The sequence below is a fragment of the Odocoileus virginianus genome, chromosome 14 (genome assembly GCF_023699985.2).
Source record: "Odocoileus virginianus isolate 20LAN1187 ecotype Illinois chromosome 14, Ovbor_1.2, whole genome shotgun sequence".
In the NCBI taxonomy this organism is placed as follows: Eukaryota; Metazoa; Chordata; class Mammalia; order Artiodactyla; family Cervidae; genus Odocoileus; species Odocoileus virginianus.
Window position 1 is genome coordinate 4,905,625 of NC_069687.1, and position 26,656 is coordinate 4,932,280.

Sequence of the window (26,656 nt, forward strand, 5' to 3'; positions counted from 1 at the left end):
TGGACAATTTTCTAGGAAACTCCCAAAAGTTAACCTAAAAATAAAAACCCAAAATCAGAATAGATCCTAACCTTCCAAAAAACTGGCCCAGGAGACAAAACTCTCAAAGAAACCAAAGACATCAAGCTCTGACTGTTTTTAACACTAGTTTGTTCTTTTTTTTTATCATGTTTCCTGTTCCTGTTCAGCCAGGTCAGACTCTTTGCAACCCCCTGGACTGACTGTAGCCCACCAGGCTCCTCTGTCCATTAGACTCTTCAGACAAGAATAATGGAGCGGGTTGCCATTTCCTCCTCTGGGGGATCTTCCTGACCCCAGGATTGAATCTATGTTTCCTGTGTCTCCTGAATTGCAGGCAGATTCTTTACCCACTGAACCATCAGGAAAAGAATTTCAATCTTAAATGTTTTCAGAGACAAGAAAAAGAAGAAATACATTCCAGCTCAGTTTTAAAGAGTTATGTAACTCTGATAGGAAATGCAGACAAGGACAGTCCAAAAAAATGGAAGAAAATATGGGCCAATCTTCCTTCTGAAAGCAGATGTAAAAGTCACAAATAAAATATTAGCAAATTGAATTAATTATCCTGTATGAACTATCAACTGCTACATAAACAAGCCTCCTCAAAATTTAGTGACTTGAAACAACTGTCTGCCTCTATTTTGATCACAAATTTGCAATGTGGGCTGTGCATGATGTTCATAATTTGCCCCCTGCTCCATGTCACACTGGCTGGATGGCTTGGCTAGGGCTGGTGGATCTGCTTTCAAGATGGCTCACTCCCATAGCCATCATGTTGATAATGGATGTTAGTTGGGAGCCCAGCTAGACTGTAGGCTACAAACCACGGACCCCCTCTGCATGAGTCTCTGAAGAGGGGCATCCTTGCTTCATGGTGGCCAGGTTCCAGGAGCACATAGCTCAAGAGAAGTGGGTAGAAGCCACACTGCCTTTTATGGCCTTGCCTCCAGAGTCCAAGAGCATCTCTCCCACCATCACCATGACACAGATGGATTCCCAGGGAGGGAACAAAACCCCGGTGTCTCAACGGAAGAAATGAGAAGCCGGTTGTTGGAAGAACAAGTGAAATCGAGATCTTTCTAAGCCATTTTTAGAAGATTCAGTCTGTCACATGTCACGTTGGGAAAAAAAATTATCTCTTGCGCTCTTCCTGGGACTTCAAGAATAGTGACTATCATAAACTCATTTATGTATTTAAGTCCATTGAGGATTAAAGCAGAGAAACATCTCAGATAGACTTTTTAAATAGACACCTGATAAAATTCAACTTGATTTGTTGCCGTTGTTCAGTCACTCAGGCGTGTCCGACTCTTTGTGATCCTGTGGACTGCAGCATGCCCCGCTTCCCTGTTCACCATCTCCCGGAGTTTGCTCAAACTTATATCTGTTGAATCGGTAATGCCATCCAACCATCTCATCCTCTGTCATCCCCGTCTCCTCCTGCCTTGAATCTTTCCCTGCATCAGGGTCTTGATTGATGGGTGGGTTTTTTGTTTTTTGTTTTTTAACAAAGAAATCTCTGAGAAAACTAATAGAAACTTCCTGGTCCTAATAGAGGACCTTAATATAACCTTAGAGAAGGCATTTGACTCAATGATAGAACTTTGGAAATACTCACTGAAATCATGAACACGCCACAGTCTTCTCTATCACCCAGTTTTCAGCGCGGTGCTGGAGCAGCCAGTGCAGAAACAGGCAGAAACACGGGAGCAGCACTGGGCTGTTACTCAGGTCCCCTCTGTGGTCTGCCTCCTTTGAAACTGAACCTCTGTGTACATCCTGAAGGAGTCTTTTGGGCCTAGAAAAGAGAACAGTCTCAAAGGCCCCTCGCTGAATCATCTAACTTCGGAGAAAACAAAGCAGAACTTCAGTTCCACCCTGATGCTCCAGGCCAGCTGCATCTATCTGGGACTTATCACCCCCTGTCGGGAAACCTACCACCCCCTCCACCGGCCCAGAAGACTCATCACCCCCTGCCCAACTACAAGTGTCATCTCAACAAAAGAATACTCAAAATATCCCGCCTGATTGACGTTTCCCTTATCGCTTCCACAAACCTCCCTGTAAGTATGAAGCCTCCCTGATCCCTTTCTGTGCTCAGCCTGGTCGTTAGGCCGACTGTCGCCCCTCCTTGCCTGAATAAAGGTAAGCTACTTCTGTTGAGGTCTTTCCTTTTCTGCCTCGCCGGAACTATGCCTTACACATCCCGTTCATCTTTTTTTTTTTTTTCTTTTGGGTTGCCATGCTATCCTCCAGGGGAACTTCCTTTTTTTTTTTTCCATTTATTTTTATTAGTTGGAGGCTAATTACTTTACATCATTGCAGTGGTTTTTGTCATACATTGAAATGAACCCAAGGTATCTTATACCTGAGCTTCCCAGCTGTTTTTTAGGAATTCTGAGGACAGAAATCCAAACTTAGACATCCTCTAGTCCCAGATGTTTGCAAACTAGCTCACTAAACAGTTTTTGATTATTTAAAGGCCAAGGGGGAGAAAATAAAGGAAGCAATAGACAGAACCCAAATGCCTGCTTTTTCACCACGGATGTACCTCCCCAGAAAGCCATCCTTTTCTGTCAAGTAGACCCTGGGGGCAACCTGCTCTCCTTATAATTAAGAGAAATGGGTACTTCTGTGGTTTGGACTTACAGCCCCATCTGTGCTCCCCCTCCCTCTGGTTTTTTCAGCACTTAGCAAGTTGTTTGGCCACCTGATGCGAAGAGCTGACTCACTGGAAGAGACCCTGATGCTGGGAAAGATTGAAGGTGGGAGGAGAAGGGGACGACAGAGGATGAGATGGTTGGATGGCATCACCGACTCGATGGACATGGGTTTGAGCAAGCTCTGGAGTTGGTGATGGACAGGGAAGCCTGGTGTGCTGCAGTCCATGGGGCCACAAAGAGTCAGACATGACTGAGCGACTGAACTGAGCGAGTTGTTACTGCTGCCTCCTGTACTTGCATCCGCAGCCCACCATGGACCAGTTTCTAAAAGCAGCTGCGGCCGTGAACAAGGTTGCATGGAGATGATCTATGCGGCTGCTTCTGCCCATAGTCAGCTGGTCTGGGACCCTGTTGCCCATTGTATCAGTTTCCTAGGGTCGCTGCAACAAAATATCACAGACAGGGGGACTTTAGGATAGAAATATGTTACCTCACAGGCCTGGAGGCCCAACGTCTGAGACCCAGAGGTCCGCTGGGCCGATTCCTTCCGAGGCTCTGAGAGTCTGCTCCAGCCTCTCTCCTAGCTTCCAGGGCTTTGCTGGCAGTCCCTCCTGCACCTTGGCTGTAAACGCATCAACCTGCTCTCTGCCTGTATGTTGACTGTGTTCTCCCTGTGTGCACGTCTCTGTCCAAAGTTCCCCTTTTTATAAGGATGTCAGTCGTGTGCGATTATCGCCCACCTTAGTGACCTCATTTTAACTCGATTACATCTGCAAAGACTCTGTTTCCAAATACAGTCACATTCTTAGGAACAGGGAGTTAGAATTCCAACGTGTGTTTCTGGAGGGGACATAGCTGAACCTGTAACACCTACCTCTTCTGTTCAGGAATTTACCCTCATTCTATGTATTGTGGCTGCAGGATGTTTAATTCAGGCCAGGTCACAATGAGTATAATCATGGTCTCATTCTCTACATTTTTGTGATTAGTCGTCAGCGCCCATTTTCGTTCCCATAAATGTTCTCTTTCCTCTCTTCTCCCATTTCCATTGGTGACTATGAGAATAGAAATGGGAGGATTTCAAGTCTGACTTTTGAAACCACCCCAAGTAGAGCCGTTGAGATCCACTGAGAGCCCGAGAGTTTGAAAGAATCTCGAAATCACTTATCTCCTCACTGTCCTAACTCACTGTTCCATTGACTGTTGTTCTCTGATGAAACCACAAGCCATTCAAGTCCCCTGACACCAACAGGGAAATTCTTGCTTTTCCTCTCGAAGCAGCTAAATTGTGGCTGCTTTCCTTTTACTGAGCATGGTAAATATTGTTGATTTGTTTGTAAGGAATGGTTTAAGATATAAACACCCCAGGCTCCAAGAGCAGATAGAATTAGGCTGGGAAATCCCAGCAATTCAGAGGTGCACCTGGTATGATGCTGCAGGCAGAAACCTGCAGGACTCTGCTGACCAGAGGGTGTTGCTTCCGTTCCCCTCCAAGGTCAGCAAGTTTCTGCCCCAAGGAAATTTCTAGGGTTCTTATACTTTGTGACCTTGGAATCTGGAAGCATTTTTTTTCTTTCTTTCATTTTTTTCCATTTGCATTCTTCTTGTTCGATCAGCACTCATGGCCTTTAGGGATACCGTTTGGAACACTTTTTGCCATACATTCTCATTTATTATTTATTCTGAGAACCAGATTCAGCTTAAGTTTAAAAAACTGCAGCTATCCTACCAAGAGGGCAAAACAGCTGGTTTCTGCCTTTCTCTTTGTGACTTTTCCCCACATTAGCGGTTCTAGCAGAAGGGAATATTTGCAGCTCTGTTGCTTTGATGACGATCATGGTGATGGTGATGATGATGATCATGATCATACTGAGGCCAACATCTAGCATTTTACTGAGCACTTTATATGAATTATCTCATTTATTCTTCATAACCCTAAGAGGAAGCTACTATAATGTGCACCATACATGGTCAAATGGAAGCCAGAAAAGCTTCCCTAAATACAGAATTGAGAAGCAGAATAATTCCAACTGGTGAAGGATGCTGAAAGCATTTTTCTGTAAGTACCTCATTGACACATGAATGTTCAAGTAAATCAGATTTACCATTTATTCTATTAGGGTCACCTGCCAGTGAAAGTGCATGATTTGTGCCATAAAAATAATAAATCATGTCTTGGTTTTACACTAGTAGTTATTGAGAGGCAGTAAGAGTTCTCTTCCACTTCCTTTGACATGAAACATCTGTTGTTCCACCTGAAATTCTATGTGATGAAACTGTGACAAGATCACACTGCTATTGCCTACAGATTGTCATGTAACCCAATCAGAAGATGGAAGCATGCAGTTGACACTCACCATTAACTTTTATGAAAAGCTTGCCACAAGTTGAAGAGGAGACAGGGGTAGCATTATAGAAAGAGGGGAAAGCTGGGACATCTAATTCTTTCGCCAGTTATACACATCTACACACAAACATGGAAATATAAACTTTTTAGACTCCATGCCAGTTTTCACCCTGCTAGCTCCTTCAGTACATTGATGAAGTCTTGAGATCTCAAACCCTGGTGTAAAAACTGATGACACTCAGCAGAACTCTGTTTAGCTTAAACACTCTGAAGACAAATGCATTGGGTGCAAGTAAGCTCTTCTAATTGTGACGATCCAGAAAGCAAATCCTTACCTTGCAGAAAATCATGGTGCACGTGGGCGGAGAACACCTGCTTCTGGTTCTGATCAAGAAAGAGAACCGGGATGCTGCCAGCAAAGAGCACCCGAAACAAGCAACAAGAAGCAGCTTGTGTCAGAAGACTAAGAAAAATATATCAAAACCCTTCAGTCTGGAAGACAGAAGCTAAGAGGGGCCGTGGTCATGGTCTGCACAACTTTGGTTACAAGGGACACGAACTAGTGTCAACCTCCTAACCTGGAAAATGGCTTTAGTTGTGCTAGTATGGGTCCCGTGAGAAGCAGATTCCAAGATGGGATTGAGCATCCAAGACATTTTTTAAAGAAATACTGGTGAAAGAAAATTGAGAAGGAATCAGAAAAGACTGGGAGAAACATTAGATCAAAGTGCAGTTCTTACCCCAAGAAAAGGAGAGAAAGAAGGATGCAGGGAGGGAGGGAAGGCGTGAGGGGAGGAGGGAGGAAGGAATGGGGTGAGCTGGCAGGCTAGGAGCACCTCAGACGGTAGGGCAGTTTTAGGGAGAGTTAGGGAAGACCACTACAGAGTCTTCAAACCCAAATCCCTCACCAGCAGAGTCCCACATCTCTCAGGATGGACATGACTTGGCATTCCTGCCTCGCCAAGTCATTGGTTGGGAGCAGTCCCTGGGAGCAAAAACTGCAATAGATTTCAGAGCAGAGCATTGGGGCCTCTGGTCCATTCTGGCCACTGCAGTTAGGGATCTGAGAGCTGCTTTTTCATAGGCACCACATCAGGTCAAGTAACAATCATAACCACAATCATAACCATGGCTGTTCACCAACAGCCTGCTCAGAGACAAGCATTGCGCTGGATATTTTACATATATTAAGTATAATTTTCAAGCAGACTTCCAAGCTAGGTACATTTGCTCCCCAATTTCAGTGAGGAAGCTGAAGCCTGGAAGGGTAAGACCCTTGCCAAGACTACGCAAGTGGTTGGTGCAGAGGTGACAATGAATCCTGAGTCATGTTCTTCCCACAACAAATACATGAGAGGACTTTCACTTCTGCAACAAGACATACTGACTCCACTGAACTTAAGCTAAAAAAACAAAAAGCGTTTTTTTAAATATAAACAATGCTGAATACGGGGCTTCCCCTGGTAGCTCAGCAACAAAGAATCCACCTGCAATGCAGGAGACAAGGGAGTCACGAGTTCGATCCCTGGGTCAGGAAGATCTCCTGGAGGAGGAAATGGCAACTCACTCCAGCGTTCTTGCCTGGAGAATCCCATGGACAGGGAAGCCTGGCGGGCTGCAGAGTTGGATACGACCGAGCGACTGAACACGCAAGGCTGCTCATGTCCTGCATAATTCGTGAGTGACAAGATGTGAGGGCGACACCATCACACTTTCCAGCAAATGACTCCTCCCAGCACTGGGCCCTATATGGTTCCGATTGGTATTCCCTAAGTCCTCCTGACTGTCTGCAAATGGAGCTCACGTGTGGCCAGCAAGGGACAAAGTCCTAATACTTCCTTGCTGCATGACTTTAAGAATTACCTCAGTCATCAGCGCTCTCCTCCTAGAATCAAGGTCATGTCTATAAACATGTAAAACATCCAGCATGGCACCGGAATGTGACAGGCCTTAGACAAACGTGGCCCCCTTCTATGAGCTTGTACCAAACACGCACAAAGTCAAGCTCTTCTTCTCATACCACAAACTAACTCTCCAGTTAATGTTAACTATTAATATTAACTAATAATAGCTAATAATATTAACATTAATAGCTAGTAATAATATTAACTAATATTAACATTAATATATACTATTAACTCTCCCATTAATAGTATATCATTCTTCAATGTAGTCTTTTGACATGTTCCAGTTTTCAGCAGCAGGGATTTTTAAACCTCACTCTCTGTGTCACTCCATCCACACCCCCCCACATCCTTGCTCTGCTCTATTATCCCAGTTCTGTGGGTGGGCAGGAGGAGGCGAGGGTGCTCTTCCCTGAACGACGACATGAGCCCCTCAGAGGAGTAGACTGTGTTGTCTGAAAATTCTCATCCTCTGGCAACTTGGGCTGCAGCCCTCATCTCCCCTGTCAGAGTTTCCAGGCCTCAAGATGAATCCCAGGGGACTTCCCTGGAGGTCCAACAGTTAAAACTCCATGCATCCAAGGCAGGGGGCGTGGGTTCAATCCCTGGTCAGGGAACTAAGATCCCATATGCCATGGGACATGGCCAAAAAAAACTAAGTTTTTTTAAGTAAAACAAAAAAAGAATGAACTCCAAGTACTTGCCACTCCAGGGCCTGGCTGGACCCTGGTGGCCCCTGCCTCCTGCCTCTGTTGGTTTCCTGCCTCCACGTGGACGTGCCCTTTCATGCTTTTTTCCCACACTTGGAGCACGCACTTGTCCATTTCAGAAATGTTTTCACCCACTGCCTCAGGCAGAATTGTAATTCTCTGGTCAGAGCTCTGCCACGTTGGAACCTGTTCTCTCCTGTGAAGGTAGTGGACCCACTAGAGACTTAAAACCAGAGACCCCACCTTTAGGCAGGTGAGTGTGATGGAGACTGCGGAAGCCAAATAAAGCCCACCTTTCCTTCTTTCATGAAATTAGAAGACTCTTGCTGCTTGGAAGAAAAGTTATAACCAACCTAGATACCATATTAAAAAGCAGATACCTTACTTTGCCAACAAGGTCCATCCAGTCAAAGCTGTGGTTTTTCCAGTAGTCATGTATGGATGTGGGAATTGGACTATAAGGAAAGTTGAGTGCCAAAGCATTGATGCTTTTGAATTGTGGTTTTGGAGAAGACTCTTGAGAGCCCCTTGGACTGGAAATCCAACCAGTCCATCCTAAAGGAAATCAGTCCTGAATATTCATTGGAAGGACTGATGCCGAAACTGAAACCCCAATACTTTGGCCCCCTGATGTGAAGAAATGACTCATTGGAAGACTCTGATGCTGGGAAAGATTGAAGGTGGGAGGAGAAGGGGACAACAGAGGATGAGATGGTTGGATGGCATCACTGACTCATGGACATGAGTTTGGGTAAACTCCAGGAGTTGGTGATGGACCGGGAGGCCTGGAGTGCTGCAGTCCATGAAGTCGCAAAGAGTCAGACACGACTGAGCGACTGAACTGAACTTCCTTCCTCCATAGAAGTGGAAGTAAAGTCAGGCCCATGACGGCCTGTCTGGTCCACATTTCCCAGGCATGCGTGGCCTTGACACTAAGAAATTCAAGCAGAAGCGATGTGGCCAGATTTGGGTCTAGGCCTTAATACATCTGCTGGGTTTTCTCCGTGACCACTCCCCTCATGTCTCTACCTGGACCTGGACAAGGCAATGACTGTCCAGTAGACCTATGGAAATCTTCTAGACCTATGCTGTCCAAGGTGGTAGCCCCTGACATTTAAAATGTGGCTAGGGCAGCTGAGGAATCACATTTTAATTGTAAAATAGCACTGTGGATACTGTATCAGACACTGGAATCCTTGGGGATGGAGGAATAAAGACATGGACGGAATATGGGTCTTGGGATGCCTAGCAGAGCAGACTTTTCCCACCAGTATGGACCACTTAACTCAAAACTGTTGAGAGTGGGGGAGAAGTCAGTGTTAGTATGGTGTGGCAGGGTGGCTACGGCAATGACCTGCCGGGGCACTTGGTCAGTTCCGATTCCACTTGTTAGCTCTGCCGCTTAATAGCTGTGTGACCTTGAGCAACCTGCTTAATGTCCTTGTGCCTCAGTTCTCATCACTGCCCTGGGGAGGTGAAGACTGCGCAACCTCAGGTGTCTGCAAGAAGCAAGTAGAGCAATCATGTAAAACACTCAGAACACCATATCTCTCTGTAATTGTGAGCTACTGCTATGAAATCTGGGGACTCTTTGTCACAGCATCTAGCTTTGCGCTAGCTGATGCATGTGACTTTGAGTCACATTCCACCATTTACCATTTGTGTAGACACTGGCCAAGTCCCTCCACCCCTCTGTGCCTCTGTTGGTTATACAATGGGGGAAACAGGCTCTTTTTTCATAGAGTTCTTGGGAGTGATAAATGACAGGAGACTGGTACAGTATTTACCACAGTGTCTGACTCACGTTGAGCATTCTGTAACTGTTACTATAGTTACTATAGTGGTTACTATGTGTGCGCGCTAAGTTGCTTCAGTCATGTCCAACTCTTTTCGACCCTATGGACTGTAGCCTGCCAGGCTCCTCTATCCATGGGATTCTCCAGGCAAGAATCCTGGAGTGGGTTGCCGTGTCCTCCTCCAGCGCAGCTTCTCAACCCAGGGATCAAACCCATGTCTCTTATGTTTCCTGTATTGGCAGGCAGGTTCTGTACCACTAGCACCACCTGGGAAGCCCAGCAGTTACTATAATCTGTAACTATTATTATGGAACATATCATCTTATAGTATAGGCAGTTGTTGAATTATTCTTCTGCTCCAGAATAGAAACTGTCTTTAATTTTCTTGTTCTTCAGTGGTGAGCACAATGAAGATGCTCAACAAATGTTTATTGAATGAATGGATAGATAAGTAACTCCTCTAGTATTACTTTACCTGAAAACCCAATACCTTAGCTGTTGAATTGTTGCTTCTGAGGCTTCCCTTGGACGTCCAATCACCATGGCAGTCCAGTAGCAGCCCGAACAAGGGTTCTCTGTCCCCTCCACCCCGAGCCCCCCCAGGGAAATAGCCCTTCCAGCCCTCACAGAAAGGTTACTATGCAGCCTTCCCTGAGCACAAAGACTGGCCCGATGACTCACTCCTGTGGGCTGTTGGCAGAGGACGCCTTCCGGATCACTCTCATCAATTCCAGTTTACCTAGCTCGTACCCCTGAGGGGTGCGGGGGACAGGTAGAAACATGAGGCTGGGATCTAAGGGCCTTGGCAGAGGCAGCGCTGCATCCCGACTCCCACAGACAACTTCTCCTAAGCAGGAGCCTGGCAGGGAAGCTCTGTTCAGGCGCTGGTGGAAGGGGAGCGTGAGCAGTCTTCCCTGTGGTCAGGGTGGGACCAGGGAAGAGCTGACCAGTGGTGACAGCTAGAGACCCTCCTGCACATCCATCAGGCAGTGAGCCTGGGGGCAGTGGTCAATCAGTCAGGGTTCTCCAGAGAAACAGAACCAGTAAGATACATAACTTATTGATGTAATATAGATCTATTCTTGTTGTTCAGTTGCTCAACCACATCTGACTCTTTGTGACCCCATAGACTGCAGCATGCCAGGCTTGCATGTCCTTCACTATCTTTCGGAGTTTGCTCAAACTCAAGTCCATTGAGTCGATGATGCCATCCAACCATCTCATCCTCTGTTGGCCTCCCCCCCACCACCTTCTCCCGCCTTCAGTCTTTCCCAGCATCAGGGTCTTTTCCAATGAGTTGGCTCTTCGCATCAGGTGGCCAAAGGATTTGGAGCTTCAGCTTCAGTATCAGTCCTTCCAGTGAATATGCACCACCAGCGTGAAGGCCTGAAAACCAAAGGAGCTGAAAACCTAAGTTCTGATCTGAATGTAAAAGCCCAAGAATCAGAAGTGATGACAGCCAAGGGCAGGATGTGGATGTCTCCGCTCAGGCAGAGCGAATTCGCCCTTCCTCAGCTTTTCTGATCTGCTTGGTCCTTCCACAGGGGCAGGGGGTCTTTGCTCTGCCAATTTGGATGCTCATCCCTTCTGGAAACACCCTCACAGACACACCCAGAAACCACGTTTTCCCAGCTGTCGGGGGGTCCCTTAGCCCAGCCATGTTGAGAAATGCAATTAACTATCACAACCACACTACTTTCTGAAATCTGAAAAACTGAATGCCAGCCCAGGTCGGAGCCACTGTTGGGGTTCAGACAAGAACCGTGGGTCTGTCCAGCGGGAACACAAGGTCTCAGGGAGTGAATGCTGTTGGGTGGGGACCGATCCACAGGAGTGTCTGAGGGTCAGACCTGAGTGAGCGTGGGCTTGGCCGCAGTCCTGGCTTCTGCACAAGTCCATGTGAGATGGGAAGCCTGAGGAGAGAGGTGGGGTGACTGTGGGGACACTCAAGTGAAGTCGGCTGGAGGAGAGAACGAGGGAAGAACCATGTGTGGCTCTGTGTTCCGGCAGGAGGACAAGGGTGAAAAGAATCCAGAGGAAGGAAGCGAGGAGCATGGAGTTGGTCTCAGCCACGTGGAGGCTGAGCTGCTTGCGGGGGTTCCCAGTGGAAATACCCAGCAGACTGTTTCGAAGATGCCAGGCCAGGAATGAGCGCAAGCAACAAGCTCTGGAGAAGAGGTTTCTAAGATGGCAGGGCCTCCGGGCACAGGAGGAAAAGCTGGTCAAGAGGTTCCACCCTACAGGCTTCCACTGTCACTTGGGTAATCCTTATAGTGGACTGAACAGTGACCTGTGAGAGACATGTCCATTGGCCCAGCCCCTGGGACCTAGGAACGTGGCCTAATGTGGCCAAAAAAAAAAAAAAGCGGTTCTTCATATGTAATTAAGTTAGGGATTTGGAGGTGAGGATATCCTTCTGTTGTTCAGTCGCTCAGTCGTGTCCGACTCGTTGCTATCTTATGGACCGCAGCACACCAGGCTTCCCTGTCCATCACCAACTCCTGGAGCCTACTCAAACCCATGTCCATCTCGTCGGTGATGCCATCCAACCATCTCATCCTCTGTCGTCCCCTTCTCCTCCTGCCCTCAATCTTTCCCAGCATCAGAGTCTTTTCCATTGACTTGACTGTTTGCATCAGGTGGCCAAAGTATTGGAGCTTCAACTTCAGCATCCATCCTCCCAATGAGTACTCAGAACTGTGAGAAAATAAGTTTCCATTGTATTGAGCCATCATATTTGCGGCAATTTGTTGCAGAAGCATAAAGAAGCTAATACGCTCTTACCAAATCACAGAGGACATTCTGGAGTCTGTCCTGAGTTCATTCCCTGCTAAACTTGAGACATAGACATTCCTGTTCCAATTACCACACCTGGAATCCGAGCAAGTAGCATCTCCAGGAAGTATTAGAAAATTCCACGAGCGACAGGAACTTCACCCTAAAACACTTGGAAAGTCTTTCTAGGACTTTGGGGCACCTAATGTGGCAATCGCAGCCGTCAGATTTATGAACTCAGGCAAGGCGGGGTTTTGCACTGACTTGCCTATTAGCAAGAAGATCAAGGCTATATGACCCAGCGTGGAATTTGCTCAGGTTCAAATGCTTACTAAGTTTTTGGTTTTGCATTATACAACTTTTTTTTTAAGTCTGATCCTTTTATTTATTTACTTTCGGCTGTACTGGGTCCTTGTCACTGCATCGGGGCTGTCTCTAATTTCAGCTAGTGGGGGGCTGCTCCTTGTTGGGGTGCGTGGGCCGCTCATCGCCGTGGCTCCTCCTGCTGCAGAGCGCCAGGTCTAGGCGGGGGCTCAGTAGTCGTGGCCTCCAGCACTTAGTTACTCCAAGGCATGTGGCATCGTGCCAGGCCGGGGATCAAACCCCTGTTCCCCGCATTGGCAGGCAGATTCTTAACTGCCCCACATTGGGAGCTGACTCATCCAGCCCCCGCCCCCTAATCATCCTCCACAGCCTGACCCCCACGCCTGGGACTTGGAAGGTACCCAAGGCGCTAAGGCCAGGTCTCCGCGGCCCCTCCCCACCTGTGACGTCACAGCCCCCTAACGCCTTTCATTCGGGCACACGTGGTTATCCTGGGAGTTAAGAGTTGGGTATTCGTTTATTTCAATACCATGCCTTTTCCAAACCTTAGATAAAGGTCTAATGACTTGTCAGATGTGTAAAATTGCTAAGAAACTGTCATACCGAGCATGTCATGGGTCTGTTCATGGGGTCTGCTCTGCTGAATTATGTATGTGTACCCACAGCCAGAATATCATCATCCCAAGAGCTGTGTTTTCTTAGCTTTCACTCTTTCATGTTAATCTCCAGTCTGTCGATCTGAGGATAACATATTTCACAAACATAATCACAGAAGAAATTATCCAGCTTTGGTTCTGATTAAAAGCATAAATAACTTTTTTGCATAATCATCACAATAAATTAAAAAACGTCCAGCCTCTACATTGTCAAAGGGCTTTCGTACTTAACACATAAACCACTAAGATAAATAATCTTTCTAAAGTATATATTTTATCCCAACTATATATTTTATTGTATCTTGCATGCTCAGTCACTTTAGCCGTGTGAAATCCCATGGACTATAGCCCGACGGTCTCTTCTGTCTGGCGAATTCTCCAGGCAAGAATATAGGAGTGAGGTGCCATTTCCTCCTCCAGGGGCTCTTCCTGGCCCAGGGATGGAACGCACATCTCCTTCACTGCAGACAAAGTCTTCACTGCTGAGCCGTTTATCCTTCTACAATAATTGCTGGATTTTAAATTCCATATTTTCCAAATAGCATATGAGTTCTCATTCCTTGAGAGGGTGAATTAACATGTCTCAAAACTTAGTACTATTTATAGAAGTTAAATTGGGGACAGGGATTTTTTTATGCTAACAAGTATTAAGGAACCACTCCATTTCAAGCACTTTTACATATGTTACTGTAATTAATTTTAGAATTCCATTTTTCCTTTATTACTTCTTTGTGCAGCTCCTGAGTCTCACTCATATTCTCTTTTTTCTGTTATGGGCTGTTTATGGGAACCCTTTGGGTAGAAACAGTGGTTTTTCCACAGATTTTCCAGAACTTGCTGGGAGTGCTGAGGTTGTAAGACTCACAGCTGATTAATTCCCGCTACAGGTACCCCAGTGAACACCCCACCACCGGTCACCTTCCTCCGACAGGAGTCAGTCATTGCTCTGAAAAGTCCCCTCGGGTCACGTCCTGGAGGATCCGGGGATGCTCAGCACATGTGAGTGTGTGTGAGTGAGTGTGCCTATAAGGTGTTCAACTGTGTAGGTTGATGGGGGGTGTTCAGAGGAGACAGAGCCTTAAACACCTGGTGAGAGATGATGTTTTAAGTTTTGTCTTCACTCAACAACCAACTGATAAGCCCCTTGGACATCTGGAAATCGAAGCGAGGTATTCATGGTCTCTTCCAAGCTGAGGGCAGCCTGCATTCTTTGGGGGAGAGGGCAGGAAAAGCAGGGACTCTCCTGCGGTGAGGGAGGGTGGGGACAGCAAGGGTGTGGAGCTGGGAACCCAGAAGTCAGATCAGAACAGGATCTCTAATATGCAGAGCAGGAGTTCCCATATCTGCTCCCTGCCCACCCCGAGGCAACCTCGTGAAAGTCGCCTTGTGGTTTGTTTGTTTGTTTTTTATATATTGTATACCTTTCCCAACTTCTATGAACCACGTGAATAAAAACTCAGACATACAGGGTACTTACAGAGAGCAGCTGTCCCGCCCCTCGCTTCCCAAGTGCCCTTTCCTCCTGCTCATTCCTCTTCCAGCAGTTCTGAGCACATCCCTACAAAATGTGCTCATAAAAAAACAAAACCCTGACGCTGGGAAAGACTGAGGCAGGAGAAGGGGACGACAGAGGATAAGATGGCTGGCTGGCATCAACAGACATGAGTCTGAGCAAACTCCAGGAGATGGTGGAAGACAAGGAAGCCTGGTGTGCTGCAGTCCATGGGTTGCAAAGAGTCAGACGTGATTGAGTGACTGAATAACAACTGGCATTACTCAATCTGTCAATTACATATTGATCTCATGCTTTCACATATGAAGTCTTAACTGTGTCCCACCCCTGCTCCCAACAAGTACATCTCTATTTTTAATTTTCCTATTGGTTCCTTAGTAATTTTAGTAATGCCCTCTCATCTCTTAACTCCTTCAGGTATAAATCACACATCCCTCAAATATATAAGCTACTTAGACCCCTAGCAATGAGCTCTTCAGGGCTTCATCTGTAGGGCTGGTTCCACATGTTACAAAGCAGCCAACAGTGATACCTTCCTGAGACTATGAAGCTTTTTGAGAACCAAATGGTGTGTTTTGAATCCATTCCTTTTATTGTACTGTTCACTGTTTTTCTCATGTCTTTTAAGGATTGGCTTTGTTCACATCTTCCCCACCACCACCTTCTCCAGTATCTGTTCTATCCAGTCAAATCCTCCTTCTGCTGGAATGACCTGTAGGAGTTCCCCATCCTCACCCTCCTAGCCTAGATCCACTTTCTAGGCCACATCACTGACATCTGGGAGCTTCTCTCCTACTGGGTGTGGCCCACTGTCTCCTAGACCCCCATTTTCCTCTTTTTTGCCTTGCTCAAGTATAAACTTAAGTGAAGGTGAAAGTTGAACAGTCATGTCTGACTCTTTGCAACCCCATGGACTGTAGCCGGCCAGGCTCCTCTATCCATGGAATTCTCCAGGCAAGAATACTGGAGTAGGTAGTTGTTCCCTTCTCCAGGGGATCTTCCCAACCCAGGGATCAAAACCAGGTCTCCCACATTGCAGGAGGATTCTTTACCATCTGAGCTACCAGGGAAGCCCAAGAAAACTGGATTGGGTAGCATATCCCTTCTCCAGCGGATATTCCAGACCCAGGGATTGAACCGGGATCTCCTGCATTGCAGGTGGATTCTCCACCAGCTGAGCTACCAGGGAAGTAACTTTTTTAAAAAATATTCTTTAATTATGAAAGTAGGATAACTCATTTACAGGAGACTTGGAAGATATAAAACAAAAATTTAAGTAACCTTTGATGAGAGAACACTGGTAGATACAATTTCTGAATCTTCATACATCTGAAATGTGTTCATCCTACCTTCATAGTTGATACTTGGATAGTTTGGCTGGGTAGAGTCTTTTCCTTTAGAACCTGAAAGACCACTCCATTATCCTTTAGCATCCCATGTAGGTAACAAGAGATCTTATTTCAAACCAATTTTTATTTACATAAAGAGCCTTTCTGCACTGTTGGTTTTCTGAAATCCCCCCAAGAATGTGTCAGGGCTGGGGGGTCTCAGTCATGGCATCAAGAACTCAGTGGGCTAATCTAATCCGAACACTTTTGTCCCTTAATTCTGGAACGTCCTCAGTCTCTGTTATATATTACGCCTTCCCTCTGCTTTCTTTAATTTACTCCTGTGAGTCACATATTAGGCCTCATACATTTTTCCTTCAGGTCTTTTGTTTTCTTTCTCCTACTCCGTCCTACTGCTTCCCAGGTGTCTCTAGTGGTAAAGAACCCACCTGCCAACGCAGGAGACATAAGACACACAATAGACATGAGTTTGATCCCTGGGTCAGGAGGAGCCGCTGGAGAAGAAACCCACTCCGGTGTTCTTGCCTGGAGAATCCCAAGGACAGAGGAGCTGGTGGGCTACAGTCCATGGGGTCTCAAAGAGTCAGACACGACTGAGGTTTATGCTTATATATGCAGTCTCTTGTGCTGTTATTCTGCTGCCTGGAAGATTTTCTTTATTTCATTTTCCAACTTTTCAATTTTTTTTTATCCCAGCAATTATCTTTTATTTCAAAAAAGCATTCTCTTATTCTCCGACTGTTCCCTTTCTTATTTAGTAGGAGTGCTATGTCTTGAATCTCCGAGAACACTAAATAGTGTGGGGGGATATAAAGGGTTCTCTTGTTCCCTGTATTAGCTCCATTTTCTTTGCTCTGTTTCCTTTCCTTTTTCTTTCTTTTCCTGCAACGCTAGCGGGGCTTTGCAGTCGCTGCCAGCACGTTTCTCCTCAGTTGGTCCCTGCTTACCCGTTGCTGATGAAGCTCAGCTGCTTGTGGGCTGTGTGTGGGGGCAGAGCTCTTTCACTCAGCTCAGCTGGGGATGGTGGGGTACAACCAGCATGTTTTAGGGCCCTAAATGCAAAATGGGGAGGATGCTGCTGGGAAAACCAGTTCCCACAGCGAGCTGCCTGAATTCTCCCAAGACATTTCACCGAATGTCTTTAGAAAGCAATTCTACTTTCAGGGAAGGGAGGTGGATGAGGGAACAGGGATCGTTTGTGTTTGCCGCTGTCATTGTTGCTGATTTTAGGTAGGCTTGGTCACTAGGTCATGTCCGCCTCTTGTGACCCTGTGGGCTGTGCCCACGTAAACCACAGCTGTGACTGTGGCCGTATGCTTAGGGCTCTGAGTCCTGCCGTGTGTGCCCACTGACTCAGTCCTGTCTGACTCTTCCCAGCCCCGTGGACTGTAGCCCTCAGGCTCCTCTGTCCACGGGATTTCCCAGGCAAGAATACTGGACTGGGTTGCCATTTCCTTCTCCAGAGGATCTTCCCAACCCAGGGGTCAAACCCGGGTCTCCTGCATTGCAGGTTGACTCTACCAACTGAGCCACCATGTTTTTACTAGGAATTAATTTCCCAGGCATGGCATGGTCTTCCTGAGAGATGGAGGAGTGTTTGATCCTTAGAAAAAAATATGGCATCTCCTGCAATCATGTCAAAATCCCCTAAGTATAAAGAACAGGAATCAAATCAGATATTTCTGTGATGCCAAAATTGGTGGAACCAAACCCCAACTGAAAATTGGTCTGGTTTCCTTAGGTCAAAATGAAGAGGAAATTTCTAAGACATCCCCAGTGAGAACAAAAATCAAAGTGTGATGATTTGCAGCCAAATGAAACAGAACTCTTTCATCATGTCAAAATGAGGATGTGGTCTATTCTCAAATGCATATTTCTGCTATTCACAGATTTCCCTTCCTTCTTTATAGGCATACTCCTCAAATGATGTATGAAACCAGATAGCTTTACTTGCTAGCATGAATCTTAAAATTGAGCATGTTGTAGCGGTCACTTAGTTTCGGTTCTAATTTTAGAGACAAAGAAACTAAAAGAAAACGCTTAAAGGTCATACCTTCAACTGGGGGGAGGCAATAGAAGGAGGGACATGGTCAGGGTGGGGGTGCTTCCCTGGTGGCTCAAAGATAAGGAATCCACCTGCCAATGCAGGAGACCCAGGTCTGATCCCTGGGTCGGGAAGATGCCACATGCCACGTGAGGCTGTGGACCACAGCTACTAAGCCTGTGCTCTGGAACCTGGGAGCCACAACTCCTGAAGCCCACACGCCCTAGAGCCCATGCTCCACAGTGGGGGATGTTGCTATGATGAGAAGCCTGTGCACCACAACTAGAGAAAGGCCCGCACTGCAAAGAACACTCAGCCAAAAATAAACAAATAAATAGAAGAGACATGGGGTTAAGAAGGGAAGACTTGCGTTTGGATCTAGGTTTGCTAGTTGGAACTGGCCACATTGCCTCGGATGTGTTTCCAGTTGGTTAATATGTGAACATGAATCATGGTAACAGAAATCTGGGGTGTTCTAGGTCCCAACCGACCCTGAAAAATACAAAAATTATCTGAGAACTGTAGGATGATCATTCCCGATGCCTTACCTGAAAGGACAGGAAAGACCCTAGACATTCACTCGAATCCATTCTAACCATTTTGTCTGAATGTGCAGGTGAATTTTCAGAAACCAGATTGTTCTCTGACATTCTTCATGGAGCTCTCAGAAGCAGTGAAGAAGGATCTGAGGAGGAGTCAGAGATTTGAAGAATCAGGTGGTATAGCCTGATGCCTTCCCCGTTCAGGGGAAGAACAGAACTTATAAGCAGTTTGACCAGATTATACAGCAAGTTAAACAACCAAGGCCAGATGAGCTGCAAGCCACAGGAATATTATGTGTGGATAATACTCACCAACACATTTTCCAAGACCGTTCCCTCCAGAGATACATGGACCATTAAAAAAGAGTCAGGAAACCATGATCGGTCAAGGTAATCTCTGGGTGATTAACATCATATAAGAGACATGTGGCTAGATCCTAGTTGATGAGTTTTAGTATTATTTAGCATTTATTTTGTATATGAAAGTGAAAATGTCAGTCAGTGAGCCATGTCTGACTCTTTTTGACCTCATGACCTGTAGCCTGCCAGGCTCCTCTGTCCATGGGATTACCTGGACAAGAATGCTAGAGGGAGTAGCCAGTCCCTTCTCCAGGGGATCTTCCCGACCCAGGGATTGAAGCGGGGTGTCCTGCACTGCGGACAGATTCTCTACCATCTGAGCCACCGGGGAAGTCTCTTATTTTGTATACCATAGTACTTAGTGCTATACAGTATATTTACATGGACATTTAAATTCCTGTTAATTTCCCTTTTTAAATTTTTACTATAGTATAGTTGATTTACAATGTTGTATCAGTTTCAGGTACAGCAAAGTGAATCAGTTAAAGACACACACACACATATACATCTCCACCCTTTTTTAGATTCTTTTCTCATATAAGCCATTACAGATTATTGACTAGAGTTCCCTATGCTATACTCAGTTCAGTCGCTCAGTTGTGTCTGACTCTTTGCGACCCCATGGATTGCAACACGCCAGGCTTGCCTGTCTGTCACCAACTCCCAGAGCTTGCTCAAACTCATGTCCATTGAATCGGTGATGCCATCCAGCCATCTCATCCTCTGTCGTCCCCTTCTCCTCCTACCCTCAATCTTTCCCAGCATCAGGGTCTTTTCCAATGAGTCAATTTTTTGCATCAGGTGGCCAAAATATTGGAGTTTCAGCTTCAGCATCAGTCCTTCCAATGAATATTCAGGACTGATCTCCTTCAGGATGGACTGGTTGGATCTCCTCGCAGTCCAAGGGACTCTCAAGAGTCTTCAACACCACAGTTCAAAAGCATCAATTCTTCAGTGTTCAGCCTTCTTTATGGTCCAACTCTCATATCCATACATGACTACTTGAAAAATCACAGCTTTGACTAGACAGACCTTTGTCAGCAAAGTAATGTCTCTGCTTTTTAATATGCTGTCTAGGTTGCTCATAGTTTTCTTCCAAGGAGCAAGCATCTTTTCATTTCATGACTGCAGTCACCATCTGCAGTGATTTTGGAGCCCAAAACAATAAAGTCTCTCATTGTTTCCATTGTTTCCCCATCTGTTTGCCATGAAGTGATGTGACCAGATGCCATAATCTTATGAATTTTAAGCCAACTTTTTCACTCTCCTCTTTCACTTTCATCAAGAGGATCTTTAGTTCTTCTTCACTTTCTGCCATAAGGGTGGTGTCATCTGCATATCTGAAGTTATAGATATTTCTCCCAGCAATCTTGATTCCAGATTGTGTTTCATCCAGCCCAGCATTTCATATGATGTACTCTGCATATAGGTTAAATAAGCAGGGTGACAATATACAGCCTTGATGTACTCCTTTCCCAATTTGGAACCAAGTCTGCTATTCCATGTCCACTTCTAACTGTTGCTTCTTGACCTGCATACAGGTTTCTCAGCGGCAGGTCAGGTGGTCTCATATACATGCGGTCCTTATTAGTTATCTACTTTATGTATGTGCGTGTGTGTGCTAAGTCACTTCAGTTGTGTCCTACTCTTTGTGACCCTATGGACTGTAGCCCACCAGGCTCCTCTGTCCATGGGATTCTCCAGGCAAGAATATGGTGTGGGTTGTTGTTTTATATATAGTAGTGTGCATTTTATATATAGTAGTGTGTATTTTATATGTAATAGTGTGCATTTTATATATAGTAGTGTGTATTTTGAAGAAGGCAATGGCAACCCGCTCCAGTACTCTTGCCTGGAAAATCCCATGGATGGACGAGCCTGGTAGGCTGCAGTCCATGGGGTCGCTTAGAGTCAGACACGACTGAGCGACTTCACTTTCACTTTTCACTTTCATGCATTGGAGAAGGAAATGGCAACCCACTCCAGTGTTCTTGCCTGGAGAATCCCAGGGACGGGGGAGCCTGATGGGCTGCCTTCTATGAGGTCGCACAGAGTCGGACACGACTGAAGCGACTTAGCAGCAGCAGCAGCAGCAGTGTGTATTTTATATGTAGTATGCATTTTATATATGATAGTGTGTATTTCATACATAGTGTGCATTTTATATATAGCAGTGTGTATTTTATATGTAGTGTGTTTTATATGTAGTGTGTATTTTATATGTAGTGTGTATTTTATATACAGTAGTATTTTATATGTAGCATGCATTTTATATGTAGCATGCATTTTATATGTAGTGTGTATTTTATGTGTAGTATGTCTTTTGTGTGTAGTGTGTATTTTATGTGTAGTGTGTCTTTTGTATGTAGTGTGCATTTTATGTGTAGTGTGTTTTATGTGCGGTATGTTTTTTGTGTGTAGTGTGTTTTATATGTAGTGTGTCTTTTGTATGTGGCATGTATTTTATATGTAGTGTGTATTTTATACACAGCAGTGTGTATTTGTCAATCCCAATCTCCCAATCCATCCCTCCCTCCTTGTTAATTTCTAAATAAATGCCCAGCAGCATCCAGAATCCCAGTGGAAAATATTTGTTTCCCCGGCCAGTTGGCACACACACCCGGTCCTCTTTTATCCATCTGGACCCTCCCACGTCCTGATTCGGCCCGGGGGATTTCAGAGCAGGACCGAATCGGTCGGAGTGATGACCCAGGCTGCTCCTGACTACGGGTCTCCTGACCGTCCCGTCTGATGGATTTCTGCGTTCTTAGGAAGTGGGTGGTTACGGTCAAATCCGGGAGGGAAATTTCAAGATAGAAGAGAAGCAGCTTTGAGAACAGGGGGCTCCGGGGTGGGAGGGGCGTCCACGCCGCCCGAGGCGCTGTTTCTGCGGGCGCGGAGGCCGGCGGCCCCTGAACAAGCAGTGCCGGCGGCCGCAGGGCCGTCCCCGCAGAGCAGTGCTCCCCCACCCTCCCCGTGGCCGCCTCCGGGGTCACCGCTCCGCCTCCGCCTCCGGGCTTCAGCCAGCTCGTCTGCGGGACGAGGCTCTGGGGACCAAGAGTATCGCAGCACCATGTTTCTTACCACAAATGAAACTGGAAACTCTCCCTGCGGAGCGTGCTTCAGTGGATTCTCCGATCTGGCGCAGAGTTAGTCACTGAAGCCTGTGGAGTTGTTGACTCATTCCAGGTCACACAGAGTTCCAACTTCAGCATGCCTTGGTGAGAAATGCATTAAAAAATGTCTTTAAAAGCACTCATGTCCACTTCAGTGTTTCTCCAACCGAGGGAACTATTTTATCTTGAATTATGACGTCGACGCTGAATTCTAGACACCGCTGCCGCTGCTGCTAAGTCGCTTCAGTCGTGTCCGACTCTGTGCGACCCCATAGACGGCAGCCCACCAGGCTCCCCCGTCCCTGGATTCTCCAGGCACCAGAGGGGCGAATATACCTGTCTGGTTACATAATGCAGGTGAATGATCTTGTTAAAATGAGTAAGCTTGATTAAAAGCCTCCACAGACGCTCCTATCAGTGTTTTGAAATTGATATGGTGACTTACTCTCCTGGCACAAGCATCAGTGAGCAGGAGATCTCGGACACGAAGCCCATTCCTCTTTGACCAAGTCCCAGTCAACAGGCTGCCTGCCTCCCTCGCCCTCAAGTTCAACAGCATGACGGCGGAGTTACAGAAACAGCGATGTAACTCCTGACTCATGACGCCCAGCACTGGGCATCCGCCCCAGAGGTTACATAGCTGTGGTCACCCCGTCTGGTCGGCCAGGTCCCTCTCAGAGAGGCCGTCTAATCTCTGGCCTCCTGCCACCTCTCGATTCCAGCAGCCCCAGGAATGCCTGCTCCAAGCCAAGAGCTTCCCTGGAAAAACACAGGTTTCCCGCAGAGCCAGCTGCTCTGTGGGCAGCGACCTGATTCAGCAGGACAACCAAAGGCAAGGTCAGACAGGAGCCGGCGCCGAGCACAGGCCCTGGCTTCCATTCTTTCTCTTCCCTCTATCACCCTCCCCGCCTTTAATTTTGTTCTGTGTTCACAGGGTCCTCTTTTAATAAAGGCAATCGGGTCTAAAAAGAACAGAGGATTTATTTAAATGTCAACCAGGAAACTCTTGGGAATGAGCTGGCAGTCATAAGGAAGAAAGATGTGTGTCTTCACATGAAGGAATTGTAGATGGAAAAAAATACACGCAATCTAAAGGTTCAGAGTTCTGTTTTCTTTGGTGAGAATTTTTTGGACTCAGGCCCAGGAGGCAGCATTTCAAGTGATCCTGAGAGAAGGGTCTGAGGAGGCGAGGGGAGGAGCTAGGTTATAGAGAAGTTTTGCAACAAAGGACAGGTAGTCTGAATATCAAAAATCATTGGTAGTTAAAGGAAACCATATATCCCAAGTTAAGGGATTTAGCACTCTGCTATCGTATGGAAGATGCAGGAGTCTGGGCTCCCTGAAGTCTTTCCTTTCATAGGCAGCTCAGCCATCTGGAGCCAGTATCCTGTGATTTTCACGTCCAGAGCTTCCTTTGCTGTTGTTGTTTGGTTTCTCAGTCATGTCCGACTCTTTGCAACCCCATGGACTTCAGCCTGCCAGGCTTCCCTGTCCTTCACTATATCCTGGAGCTTATTTAAACTCATGTCCATCGAGTCAGTGATGCTATCAAACCCTTTCATCCTCTGTTGCCCCCTTCTCTCCTGCTGTCAATCTTTCCCAGCATCAGAGTCTTTTCCAATGAGTTGGCTCTTTTTATCAGGTGGCCAAAGGATTGGAGCTTCAGCTTCAGCATCAGTCCTTCCAATGAATATTCAGGGTTGATTTCCTTTAGGATTGACCGATTTGATCTCCTTGCAGTTCAAGGGACTCTCAAGAGTCTTCCCCAACACCACAGTTTGAAAGCATCAATTCTTCGGCGCTCAGCCTTCTCCATGGTCCAACTCTCATATCCGTACAGGACTACTGGAAAGACCACAGCTTTGACTGTGCTCACCCGAGAGAGTGGCTGTAGTCTGATGGCTGCTGGATGTCACGCATTGTCCTTCCTGAACGTCCTCAGGGCTCGCTGGTTCATGTCGGAGGGCTGGAATCGCAGATGACTGTGACCTCCTTGTTTACTGCTGTGGCAGGAAACCCTCCGTCTCTTGGAATGAACACTGGTCCAAGCACAGGTCTCCTTCTGAGCCTTCACTCAAGCTGCAGGTCAGCAGAGTCAGGGTGCTCTCCGCCTTCCGCCCCCAGCACCTCAAGGCCAGGACAGAGCGGTGGCATGGTGGGGAGAGGTGCGGAGGGGCACGCCAGCTCCTTGATGAAAAGGGTCCAGCAGAGGGAATGTCAACCCCCCAGGCCCTCTCATTTGAGATCCTTGGCCTATCTTACAGAGAAGTTCATTTCACCCCCACCCCACCCCCCATCCAGTGGGCTCTGTGAGGATTTCACACGGGCGTGTCTAGAATGGATCTCTCACAACAGTCTAATTCCAGAGCAAGCAGACTTGAGAAAAAAAAATCAGACCAGACTCTCAGGACCAATCAAGCAGAAGTGGGTGCAGACCGACCGTGGTCTCTGTGACTGTGATAAGACACTGGGATGGATGCCCACAGCGTCACCAGCCCTGAGTACCATCCAGGCACATGCGCTGCCTCCTCACCTGGGACACCACCTCCTCACCACAAGCCCCAGGCTGACCCTCCCACGTGGGTACCAGCCTTGTTTCCTTTTCTGCCTCCAAGAGAGCAAGGCCACAGCCAAGGCCATGTGGATCCCATGGGGGTAAATGGTGCTTCTTCTTCTGACTCATCAATAAGTCAGTGTCATGAATAAAAGCGGCTGCATTGGGGGATTTGATTTTATTTCTCTCAGGGTGGGGGGGGCGGTGAGAGTATCTTGAGAAAACCACAATTCTAAATGACACATGTACCCCGATGTTCGCAGCAACACTACTCACAACAGCCAGGACATGGAAGAAAGCTGGATGTCCGTCAACTGATGAACTGGTAAAAGAAGCTGCAGTGCATCTAGACAATGAGTAATTACTCAGCCACAAAAGAGAAGGAGTTTGAGTCAATTCTAGTGAGCCTGTTATACAGAGTGAAGTAAGTCAGAAAGAGAAAAACAAATACTATTAATGCATGTATATGGAATCTAGAAAAATGGTATTGATGAACCTATTGTGGGACAGCAATGGAGATATGAAATTAAAAGATGCTTAATCCTTGGAAGAAAAGTTATGACCAAGCTAGACAGCATATTAAAAAGCAGATACCTTACTTTGCCAACAAAGGTCCATCTAGTCAAGGCTATGGTTTTCCCAGTAGTCATGTATGAACGTGAGAGTTGGACTATAAAGAAAGCTGAGCACTGAAGAATTGGTGTTTTTAAACTGTGGTGTTGGAGAAGACTCTTGAGAGTCCCTTGGAATGAAGGGAGATCCAACCAGTCCATCCTAAAGGAGATCAGTCCTGGGTGTTCATTGGAAGGACTGATGTTGAAGCTGAAGCTCCAATACTTTGGCCACCTGATTCGAAGAACTGACTCACTGGAAAAGACCCTGATGCTGGGGAAGACTGAAGTAGTGAGAAGAAGGGGATGACAGAGGATGAGATGGTTAGATGGCATCACCAATTCGATGGACCTGCTGCAGTCCATGGGGTCACAAAGAATCGGACACGACTGAGCAACTGAACTGAACTGAACTGAATGGAGACAAAGATGTTGAGAACGGACTCATGGACATAGTAGCGGAAGGAGTGGGCAGGACGAATGGAGAGAGTAGCATCAACTTACATACATACACTATCTTGTGTAAAATGGACAGCTAGTGAGAAGCTGGGAGATTTTAACTCAGAGAAAAATCCAAAACTCCCTGGGAAGAGCTCAATTAATAGCTTCCAGACCCCAATCTCTTTTTGATAACACTGTTGACATCCCATGCAAAAACCTAATAGGAAAAAAAATGCACCTAAAAAGGTTAGATTTTCAACAAGCTTGTTCCCAGCATGAGTAACTGAAATAACTGACAGACAGAAAGTGGATTTGAACTGTCACAACGCAGCACCCCAGACCTGGAGAGCCTTTTAAAGAAGCAAACCTCTGTTAGCGAACGCATTCAAGTGTAAATGATCTCAACAAGCAGGCTTTTGACACCGAAGACGGAGTTTAACAATAGTTTGTGACAGGTAAGCTTGAATGTGCAGAATTGGAGAAGATAACATTTCTCCACTGTTTCTTTAATTACAGCTTTGAGAGAGGAGGCTGTCAGTTCCACCTCATTCAGGAAACTGTCTTGTGATGGCTCTGTTAATTAAGACTGTCTACCTGTTGTCAGGCTTCCCAGGTAGCTCAGCTGGTAAAGAATTCATCTGCAATGAGGGAGACCTGGGTTCGATCCCTGGGGTTGGGAAGATCCCCTGGAGAAGGGAAAGGCTACCCACCCCAGTGTTGTGGCCTGGAGTGGCCTATATAGTCTGGCCCATGGCCTATATAGTCCATGGGGTCACAAGGAGTCAGACACGACTGAGCAACTTTCACTTCCACCTGTTATCGGGGAGGCTCCTCCTTATTTCCCAGCCTTGCGGTAGGTCTCAGGCTGGGGCGGTCAGCGCAGCTCTCCAAAAGAGGACACAGTGGACAGGCCATCCTCTTGGACTCACA